Raw genomic sequence first — 11,046 nt, forward strand, 5'->3', positions numbered from 1 at the left:
CTGATCTTTCTCCCTCTTGAAAGGGTTGCACTGGACTAAGGGACATTTCTACCATTTAAGAGTTCACTAAAAGCCACTGATCTTTCTCCCTCTTGAAAGGGTTGCACTGGACTAAGGGACATTTCTACCATTTAAGAGTTCACTAAAAGCCACTGATCTTTCTCCCTCTTGAAAGGGTTGCACTGGACTAAGGGACATTTCTACCATTTAAGAGTTCACTAAAAGCCACTGATCTTTCTCCCTCTTGAAAGGGTTGCACTGGACTAAGGGACATTTCTACCATTTAAGAGTTCACTAAAGGCCACTGATCTTTCTCCCTCTTGAAAGGGTTGCACTGGACTAAGGGACATTTCTACCATTTAAGAGTTCACTAAAGGCCACTGATCTTTCTCCCTCTTGAAAGGGTTGCACTGGACTAAGGGACATTTCTACCATTTAAGAGTTCACTAAAGGCCACTGATTTTTCTCCCTCTTGAAAGGGTTGCAGTGGACTAAGGGACATTTCTACCATCTGAGAGTTCACCAAAGGCCACTGATCTTTCTCCCACTTGAAAGGGTTGCACTGGACCAAGGGACATTTCTACCATCTGAGAGTTCACTAAAGGCCACTGGTCTTTCTCCCTCTACCTTGCTGAAAACCTCAAGAGTTACGCGCTTCTACGAGTAAAGAACGAATTAAGAGTTTGCATTGAAATATATGCACACACATACAAATAATTTATATGTATATGTTGTTAAGTTCCTGGTAACAAAGCTGAATCTGTCTAAAAAGAGACTGTGCGATGATAAGATTTAACTTATATTTAAATAAGACTTATATGTAGAAATACTTTATATAAATCTAGGTTTATCTTTAAATACTCAAATCACCACATAAAAAAACTTAATGCACAACTCCTAATAGAATAAAGTAATGACATAAAAACCAATTCCTGCGGGAGCAAATTACGAAATACTTTGAGATAATTGAATTAAACGTTTACAGTTACACAGACTCAGTGAATCTACTCTTGAAAACAAATTCCAACTTAAAACTATTAAAGTATAGCAGCAAGAATAACAAAATGCAAATAATAACAGTTCAATACAATTACATAAATTTCAAGTACATATTGAACACAAAAAGAGACAAATATCAAGATACTTCTTAACATGTCCCTCCCCTTAAGGAGACACAACATTGTAGATCCAAGTGACAAAGTAATAGATTAGAATTTTTGTATACAGAAGCCAAAGTCAACATCTGGAAAGCATATCAGCAATGAGGTTTCATCTTAAATTTGATAAGCAATATCCCAATGTTATACAGCTGCCGGACCAAGGCCCATAGAGTTAATTTTGAAATTTTTTTATTTTACTTACAAAAGAAAATGGATTACAGTCAGAAAAAACTATACAAGAGATGGATTATCTATTAATTTTATATACAAGAGATAATTAGATGATTTATACACGAATCAATATTTTTTCAAGAGCATGAAGGAGAGCCCAAGCTTCCTTTTCCACTGTACTCTAGGAACTGAGGCGGCTTCACTTTACTTCTGGTGTAGTACATTATCGTCACTGGTCTGCATCAAAACTGCTCCTACAGCCATATCGCTAGCTTCTACTTTGATAAACAGCTTGTCGGATTCAGATTCCTTCAAAACGAAGACTTCAAGACAAAACTTTGATAGCTTCAGAGGCATGTTGATAATCTGTCCACTGGCGTCAATCTTAGGGCTGGTGATATTAATCAGAGGTACAGCAACTTCTGAAAAGTTCAGAAAGAACCTCGTAATAAGATCCAGCCATACCAATAAATTCTGTACTGCCTTGTTTATAGGAGTAGGGTTGCCCGATGCAACCAACATCGGAGAAGCCGCCTGTCTCATACGTCTTGAGCTGCGGTGAAAACGATGTGGGCCAAGTGTGTGTGCGTGGCCGTTGCAAAGCCACCCAAAACAATATACTTAGCTACTGGCATTCTGTCGTTTCCTCCACCCTTCTTCTGATAGGAGGCTGATGGCTAACGACAGAACCCAATACTCGGACACGAGTGGGCGCCGACGACGACGACGATAAGAGTAGGCAATAATGTGATGCATGCAACTATCACACTTGGGTGCAATCATTCCGCTCCCGACATCCACGACCCAAGTTACAAAACTTTTCCCAATGGTAGTTTTCTGCCTGGTCTTTCCTAAGGCCAAGAAACAGGTCTCACGTTCTTCTAATGTTCTTTCCAAGTACTATCGTGGACCAGTGTCATCAATGGCAACATTTCTCATCTGAAACAGAACATTAAAGGTGTTAAGGTTTCAACAGCATTTGTCATTTCAAAGGGAAGAATAGTATTGAAATTAACTACAGACATGATCCAGGCAGGAGCTTTCTTAGCATTTTCTGCCAAGAGTACTTAATAATATCATTATGATAAAAAGTTAAAAATTTAGAATTTGTAACACCAATAATGAAAAATCTTATCAAAGATTAGTGGCGTTAATGGTGGCAGATTCCTGAAAGATTTCAACCTTTTTTTTCTAGAGTTAAATCTACCCAACCCCAACAAGTAATTATGCAATAGGCTTGACTTTCTACCTTTATGCTAGTCATGGCAAGTAGTAAATTAATATTAACATCATATACTGAAGTATTTTTTTGACATACCTTTTATTCGAAGAGCTGCTATGTCTTTTCAGTAATCAGGTTTCTCTCTGAAATCAGAACAAAAATAAATTGTTGTGCCATAAACACCCTTTTCAAAACGTGCTTAAATAGAAACGGAATTTATCACTAAAACTTGAATAACGTATTTCCTAAAATTAAGGTTTCCTTACAGTACAACAAGAAGTATTTCATATTAGAATTAATTATACAAATCAATTAAACAACCTTATAATTATTAGAAATAACAATTCAATAACCCCGGATAAGTATTGTTATTTCACCACCTTGGATAGGTTTCGATGGGTCGATTTCGACCCGCTCCAAAAAAATTCATTAAAAATTCATTTTGAAGCCAATTCAATACCTTCTAGAATAAAAATAAAAAGATTCAAAGAATGTTCTAATATTAAAGAAGAATAGATAAAAGCTAAGTCCAAAATAAACATTTATTACAAATAAATTAAAAAAAAGTAACTATAAAAAAATTACCACAAAACCATTCACCTAAAATCTAAATAAGAAAATAAACAAACTATTCTAAGTACTTATTCTACGATAATTGAGCACCCTTTGGTCAGATCCAGGGCGGGGGGGGGGGGGGGGGGTGGAGGAACAACAAAGTAATTTTTCCTAAAATGAGAAAAAAAGTAAATGTTTTTTTGGCCAAAAAAAAAAAAAATCAATACTCTTTTCAACATTTATTTGCGGTAGGTAAATAATATAGTTAATCTTACAACAAAAATGTGTAATAGAATCTCAAAATGGCTGCCAACCACACCACCTTGTAAGGCCAAATCTGTTACCTGAAAGGGAGAAAGATATGTCAATATCAGCGAGTTATTTACTTATATAATTGTTAGAGGATTTGCATAGAAATATTATGGCAGCTAGTATGAAGTTTATAGATTATTTAACAATTAAAAAAAAATAATGATCATATTTAAGTTATCATGAAAGTCCAAACTTACAAAAACAGGAAAAATAATAAACTATTTTATAAATATATACGGGGTAGAAGACATTCCCAAACTCTTTGAAACAATCCCTTTTTTATAAGTACCTAAAAACTACTACACATTCGATAATTATATAAAAACTTTGATATTTCACAACTTACCTTAACCAGGATTTCAGAATTAGCCTACAGAAATTTTCTATGAACATGACCACTATACAGCAATTTGTACCTTAAGATATACTTCTATACAATCAAGTTTTTTACCCCCAAAATACCTGACACATTAAGACCTACCTAAAGACCATCAAGTCCAAAGTTCTATAAAGTCATTTGACTTAAAATTGCAAAATTTATTCCATTTCAAGTTAAACCAACAAAAAAGTACCACTTAATCTACTGTATCACCATTCCTGTATTATCCCCCTTTGCATTTTTCTTTAGAGCTATTGATACTAATGTAATATGTTGAAACTATTTCAACCCCAGGAAATATTATCATTAAGTTCTAAAGGTGCTTTTCCCTTTCAGTACAAGCAGGAGACTTTAAACCAATGGTGTTATGGTCATAGTTAGCCATGCTTATAAAATTTTGTAGTGTATTGAAGCACACCATATATGAAGCATGTTGCCACTGTCTCACCACGATGAGGTCATGACCTTCGAGACAGGGGGGACGTCCACTGCAAGATCAGTACCATGCACCCACCACCATGTGTTGCGAGCACATGTTAGAAGCACATGTCACCAACACTTGAGCGTCTCTGGAACCCCAAACCAGAGCGGATCAAAGTAGTAACAATCAAGAGGTTTGTGATCACCCCAAGATTGAGACTACCCCGACAACCGAAACCTTATGTTGAGGGGGTTCTAAGTCCCTCGCTATAAGGTAACGGAACCGTTTACTAGCCGGTTTCCGACTTTCGCCAGAAACCGGATGTTCCAATACGCCTTTAACACTGTAACCAACCCGTGACAGAGTCACAGAAGTAAGCCAGGAATCAGCGTGATCCGCGCTTAAGCGCTATGATGTGCCTTTACACCTCACTGAGCCCAGACAGGCTCAGCCAGGAATCAGCACATTAGGTCACAGGTCAGCTAGGAATCGGCATACTTTTGCAAGTCTTTCCTTTCAGCCTAACTGACCCGGACACCATCACACCTTTAACACTGTAACCAACCCGTGACAGAGTCACAGAAGTAAGCCAGGAATCAGCGTGAATCGCGCATGAGCGCTATGATGTGCCTTTACACCTCACTGAGCCCAGACAGGCTCAGCCAGGAATCAGCACATTAGGTCACAGGTCAGCTAGGAATCGGCATACTTTTGCAAGTCTTTCCTTTCAGCCTAACTGACCTGGACACCATCACGCCTTTAACACTGTAACCAACCCGTGACAGAGTCACAGAAGTAAGCCAGGAATCAGCGTGAATCGCGCATGAGCGCTATGATGTGCCTTTACACCTCACTGAGCCCAGACAGGCGCAGCCAGGAATCAGCACATTAGGTCACAGAGGTCAGCTAGGAATCGGCATACTTTTGCAAGTCTTTCCTTTAAGCCTAACTGACCCGGACCTTGGAGATAAAAAGTGGGAAGTAAAGTAATAAGTGATATAGACTCTTAGAGAATGTTAGTAAAGGATTTGGTTAAAGTCTCCTGCAATTGATCATTAGCATACCTTCATAATCTAGCAATGATACGTAACTCAGTATATCTAATTCGTTGCTTTGGCTGTTGCTTCCTTTCTATATAGAGGACTACTTTTTGACTATCACTATCAATACTTTCTTTACATATATCGCCGTCTACTTTGGGTCCTTACGCCTATTTTCTTCCTCAGAGGACTAGGCTACTCTGTCAATATATTTAACTTTTCTTCCATGAAGGGCTACTCTGGACAGTACAGTCACTGGTTTTCTTTTCATTAATTAAAGACTGAAATCAAAATACCCTATAAAGTTGAAAAAACTTTGCAAATATTGAAGACTGCTGAATAAAGTTCTATTATCAATCAATGAAAGTTTGCCTGCCTACATCACAAACTGTCTAAGAACATAGAATGACCATAAATTACTAGTCTTATGTTCTGATAATCCAGCGAGAACATTTGAAAAATAAAAAAAAACTAATGTTAAATTAAAAAATAAAAAAAGTGAAAGATTAAAAACTTGCAGCAGGAGAGACATCCCGGGCAGCAGCGGAGACAGCGCGGACAGCAGCAAAGACATCACAAGCAGCAGAAGAGACAGCACACGCTGCAGGAGTGACTAGTTTTCTAACATTGAACAGCCGCACTCTGGAGCCTTTTACGGTACCTAGCAACAGCCTTCACAGCCGAGCTAGCAGAGGGAGAAGGCAGGCATAGATCTTGTGGGTTACTGGTGTTAGAGTGGTGATGTTGGCCTACACACTGGACACCCCATGTCTTGTGAGGTGTTTTTCTAGGTGTGTCTGCTGCACGCACTACTTTGTAACTCCATTTCATCAAATACCACTGTCCACATCACATTTAGAGGGTTGCTCATAATCTTAGTCAGTTTCAGACCTATTTAAAATTTCTTTCAACATTATCATCATTTTCAATTTCACTTGGCAACAAAGAACAGTTTGGGGAAAAATATTACCCACATAAGTTCGAATGTTAATATCTTAATACGGTTTTGGGGTAAATATTACCCATACAAGTTTGTATGTTATGGGATAAAATTTAACCAAAGCACAGCATACACAGGCCCAAGATGGCACGAATGCTGATACACTACCTTCCAGCACGAGAGCTATTAAGCCAACTTAAGCTACACAAAGACCCACTGGGATGCTTCCACCCATACGTCTGGGCATCCATGAAACAAATGTGCTTAAGGTAAAAATTACCCAGAATAGTGTTCTTGGGTTAAATCTACCCGACCCAAAGAAGTAATTATGCAATAGGCTTGACTTTCTATCTTTATGCTAGTCATGGCAAGTAGTAAATTAACATTAACATAATATACTGTAGTATTTTTTGACATACCTTTTATTCGAAGAGCTGCTATGTCTTTTCAGTGATTGGGTTTCTCTCTGAAATCAGAACAAAAATAAATTGTTGTCCCATAAACACCCTTTTTAAAAAGGGTTTAAATGGATACGAAATTTATCACTAAAACTTGAATAACGTATTTACTAAAATTAAGGTTTCCTTACAGTACAACAAGTAATATTTCATATTAAGAATTATTTATTCAAATCAATTAAACAACCTTATAATAATTAGAAATGATTTAATAACCCTGGATAGGTATTGTTATTTCCCCACCTTGGATAGGTTTCCATGGGTCGACCTCGACCTAGTCCCAAAAAATTCATCAAAAATTAATTATGAAGCCAATTCAATACCTTCTAATATAAAACAAAATTCGAAGAATGTTCTAATACTCAAAAATAATAAATAAAAGCCAAGTCCAAAAAAAATTTATTACAAATAAATTAAAAATAATGAGTATAAAAAAATGACTACAAAAATATTCACCTAAAATTGAAATAGGGAAATAAACTGAAAATGTTCTAAGCATTTTTTCTACGATAATTGAGCACCCTTTGGTCAGATCCAGGACGGGTTTGGGGGGGGGGGAACAAGGTAAGTTTCCTTAAAATTAGAAAAAAGTAAATTTTTTCGGCCAAAAAAAATCAATTCTCTTTTCAACATTTATTTGCGGTAGGTAAATAACAGTTACTTACTGAATTTTTTTACAGGAAAAATTTCATCTTACAACAAAATTGTGTAAAAGGATCTCAAAATGGCTGCCAACCACACCACCCTGTAAGGCAAAATTTGTTACCTGAAAAGGATAAAGATATGTCAATTTCAGCGAGTTATTTACTTATATAATTGTTAGAAGATTTGCATAGAAATATTATGGTAGCTAGTATAAAGTTTATAGATTATTTAGCATTTATAAAATAAAATAATGATCATAATTAAGTTATCATAAAGGTACAAACTTACAAAAACCTGAAAAATAATAAACTATTTTATAAATATATACGGGGTAGAAGACATTCACAAACTTTACAACAATCCTTTTTTTTTATACGCGCCTAAAAACTACTACGCATTCGATAATTATATAAAAACTTTAATATTTCACAACTTACCTTAACCAGGCTTTCAGAATTACCTTACAGAAATGTGCTATGAACCTAACCACTATACAGCAATTTGTACCTTAAGATATACTTCTATGCAATCAAGTTTTTTACCCCCAAAATACCTGACACAATAAGACCTACCTAAAGACCATCAAGTCCAAAGTTCTATAAAGTGATTTGACTTAAGATTGCAAAATGTATTTCATCTAAAGATAACCAACAAAAAAAGTACCACTTAATCTACTGTATCACTATTCCTGTATTATCCCTCTTTGCATTTTTTAGAGCTATTGATACTAATGTAATATGTTGAAACTATTTCAACCGCAGGAAATATTATCATTAAGTTCTAAAGGTGCTTTTCCCTTTCAGTACAAGCAGGAGACTTTAAACCAATGGTGTTATGGTCATAGTTAGCCATGCTTATAAAATTTTGTAGTGTATTGAAGCACACCATGTATGAAGCATGTTGCCACTGTCTCACCACGATGAGGTCATGACCTTCGAGACAGGGGGGACGTCCACTGTACAAGATCGGTACCATGCACCCACCTCCATGTGTTGCGAGCACATTTTGGGAGCACATGTCACCAACACTTGAGCGTCTCTGGAACCCCAAACCAGAGCGGATCAAAGTAGTAACAATCAAGAGGCTTGTGATCACCCCAACATTGAGACTACCCCGACATCCTGAAACCTTATTTTGAGGGGGGTTCTAAGTCCCTCGCCATAAGGTAACGGAACCGTTTACTAGCCGGTTTCTGACTTTCGCCAGAAACCGGATGTTCCAATACGCCTTTAACACTGTAACCAACCCGTGACAGAGTCACAGAAGTAAGCCAGGAATCAGCGTGAATCGCGCATAAGCGCTATGATGTGCCTTTACACCTCACTGAGCCCAGACAGGCTCAGCCAGGAATCAGCACATTAGGTCACAGGTCAGCTAGGAATCGGCATACTTTTGCAAGTCTTTCCTTTCAGCCTAACTGACCCGGACACCATCACGCCTTTAACACTGTAACCAACCCGTGACAGAGTCACAGAAGTAAGCCAGGAATCAGCGTGAATCGCGCACGAGCGCTATGATGTACCTTTACACCTCACTGAGCCTAGACAGGCTCAGCCAGGAATCAGCACATTAGGTCACAGGTCAGCTAGGAATCGGCATACTTTTGCAAGTCTTTCCTTTCAGCCTAACTGATCTGGACACCATCACGCCTTTAACACTGTAACCAACCCGTGACAGAGTCACAGAAGTAAGCCAGGAATCAGCGTGAATCGCGCATGAGCGCTATGATGTGCCTTTACACCTCACTGAGCCCAGACAGGCTCAGCCAGGAATCAGCACATTAGGTCACAGAGGTCAGCTAGGAATCGGCATACTTTTGCAAGTCTTTCCTTTAAGCCTAACTGACCCGGACACAAGAGATTTAAAAAGCTGGAAATAAAGTAAGAGGCGACTTAGACTCGTAGAGTACTTTCCATTGTTAGTAATTTTTTGTTAATTAGGTCACAGAGGCCAGCTAGGAATCAGCGTAGTTTTCCGCCTATCTTTATCCCTAACTGACCCGGACCTTGGAGATAAAAAGCTGGAAATAAAGTAAGAGGCGACTTAGACTCGTAGAGTACTTTCCATTGTTAGTAATTTTTTGTTAATTAGGTCACAGAGGCCAGCTAGGAATCGGCGTAGTTTTCCGCCTATTTTTATCCCTAACGGACCCGGACCTTGGAGATAAAAAGTGGGAAGTAAAGTAATAAGTGATATAGACTCTTAGAGAATGTTAGTAAAGGATTTGGTTAAAGTCTCCTGCAATTGATCATTAGCATACCTTCATAATCTAGCAATGATACCTAACTCAGTATATCTAATTCATTGCTTTGGCTGTTGCTTCCTTTTTATATAGAGGACTACTTTTTGACTATCACTATCAATACTTTCTTTACATATATCGCCGTCTACTTTGGGTCCTTATGCCTATTTTCTTCCTCAGAGGACTAGGCTACTCTGTCAATATATTTAACTTTTCTTCCATGAAGGGCTACTCTGGACAGTACAGTCACCTGTTTTCTTTTCATTAATTAAAGACTGAAATCAAAATACCCTATAAAGTTGAAAAAACTTTGCCAATATTGAAGACTGCTGAATAAAGTTCTATTATCAATCAATGAAAGTTTGCCTGCCTACATCACAAACTGTCTAAGAACATAGAATGACCATAAATTACTAGTCTTTTGTTCCGATAAAAAACTAACGTTAAATAAAAAAAAATGTGAAAGATTAAAAACTTGCAGCAGGAGAGACATCACGGGCAGCAGAAGAGACGTCACGGGCAGCAGAAGAGACGTCATGGGCAGCAGAAGAGACAGCACACGCAGCAGAAGAGACAGCTGTGACCAAGTTGAGGAATGATCTTCCTAATCGGATAGTTGAATCGGTAGAACTTCAAAAGTTCAAACCTTTAGAAAATATTTTTTGTTGTGTAAATAAATCCCGAATATAATAAAAACGAACGCACAGAAATGTCGGGTAAATAAATCCCGAATACAATAAAAACGAACGCAAAAAATGTCGGGTAAATAAATCCCGAATACAATAAAAACGAACGCACAAAAATGTCGGGTAAATAAATCCCGAATACAATAAAAACGAACGCACAAAAATGTCGGGTAAATGAATCCCGAATACAATAAAAACGAACGCACAAAAATTGTCGGCTAAATAAATCCCGAATACAATAAAAACGAACGCACAAAAATGTCGGGTAAATAAATCCCGAATACAATAAAAACGAACGCACAAAAATGTCGGGTAAATAAATCCCGAATACAATAAAAACGAACGCACAAAAATGTCGGGTAAATAAATCCCGAATACAATAAAAACGAACGCACAAAAATGTCGGGTAAATAAATCCCGAATACAATAAAAACGAACGCACAAAAATGTCGGGTGAATAAATTGTTAGGAGATTTGCATAGAAATATTATGGTAGATAGTATGAAGTTTATAGATTATATAGCATTTAAAAATAGAATAATGATCATAATTGAATTATTATATAGGTACAAACTTACAAAAACCTGAAAAATAATAAACTATTTTATAAAAACCTGAAAAATAATAAACTATTTTATAAAAACATAGGGGGCAGAAGACATTCACAAACACTTTACAACAAACCTATTTTTTTATACGCGCCTAAAACCTACTACACATTCGATAATTATATAAAAACTTTGATATTTCACAACTTACCTTAACCAGGCTTTCAGAATTACCTTACAGAAATGTGCTATGAACCTAACCACTAT

The 11,046-nt window shown here is 37.1% G+C and overlaps 1 protein-coding gene across 1 annotated transcript in view; it reads left to right on the forward strand.

The window, feature by feature from the left end:
* The window catches only part of LOC137635620 (ubiquitin-like modifier-activating enzyme ATG7), a gene marked incomplete at its 5' end in the record, with an annotated part of 24,634 nt that extends 18,701 nt beyond the window's left edge, over nt 1-5,933 (forward strand). Inside the window, one exon of the mRNA XM_068368091.1 lies at nt 5,781-5,933. The remainder of the gene's footprint in view (nt 1-5,780) is intronic.
* Between the last annotated feature and the right edge of the window lie 5,113 nt (nt 5,934-11,046).

Source organism: Palaemon carinicauda, unplaced genomic scaffold, assembly GCF_036898095.1.
Source record: "Palaemon carinicauda isolate YSFRI2023 unplaced genomic scaffold, ASM3689809v2 scaffold1492, whole genome shotgun sequence".
In the NCBI taxonomy this organism is placed as follows: Eukaryota; Metazoa; Arthropoda; class Malacostraca; order Decapoda; family Palaemonidae; genus Palaemon; species Palaemon carinicauda.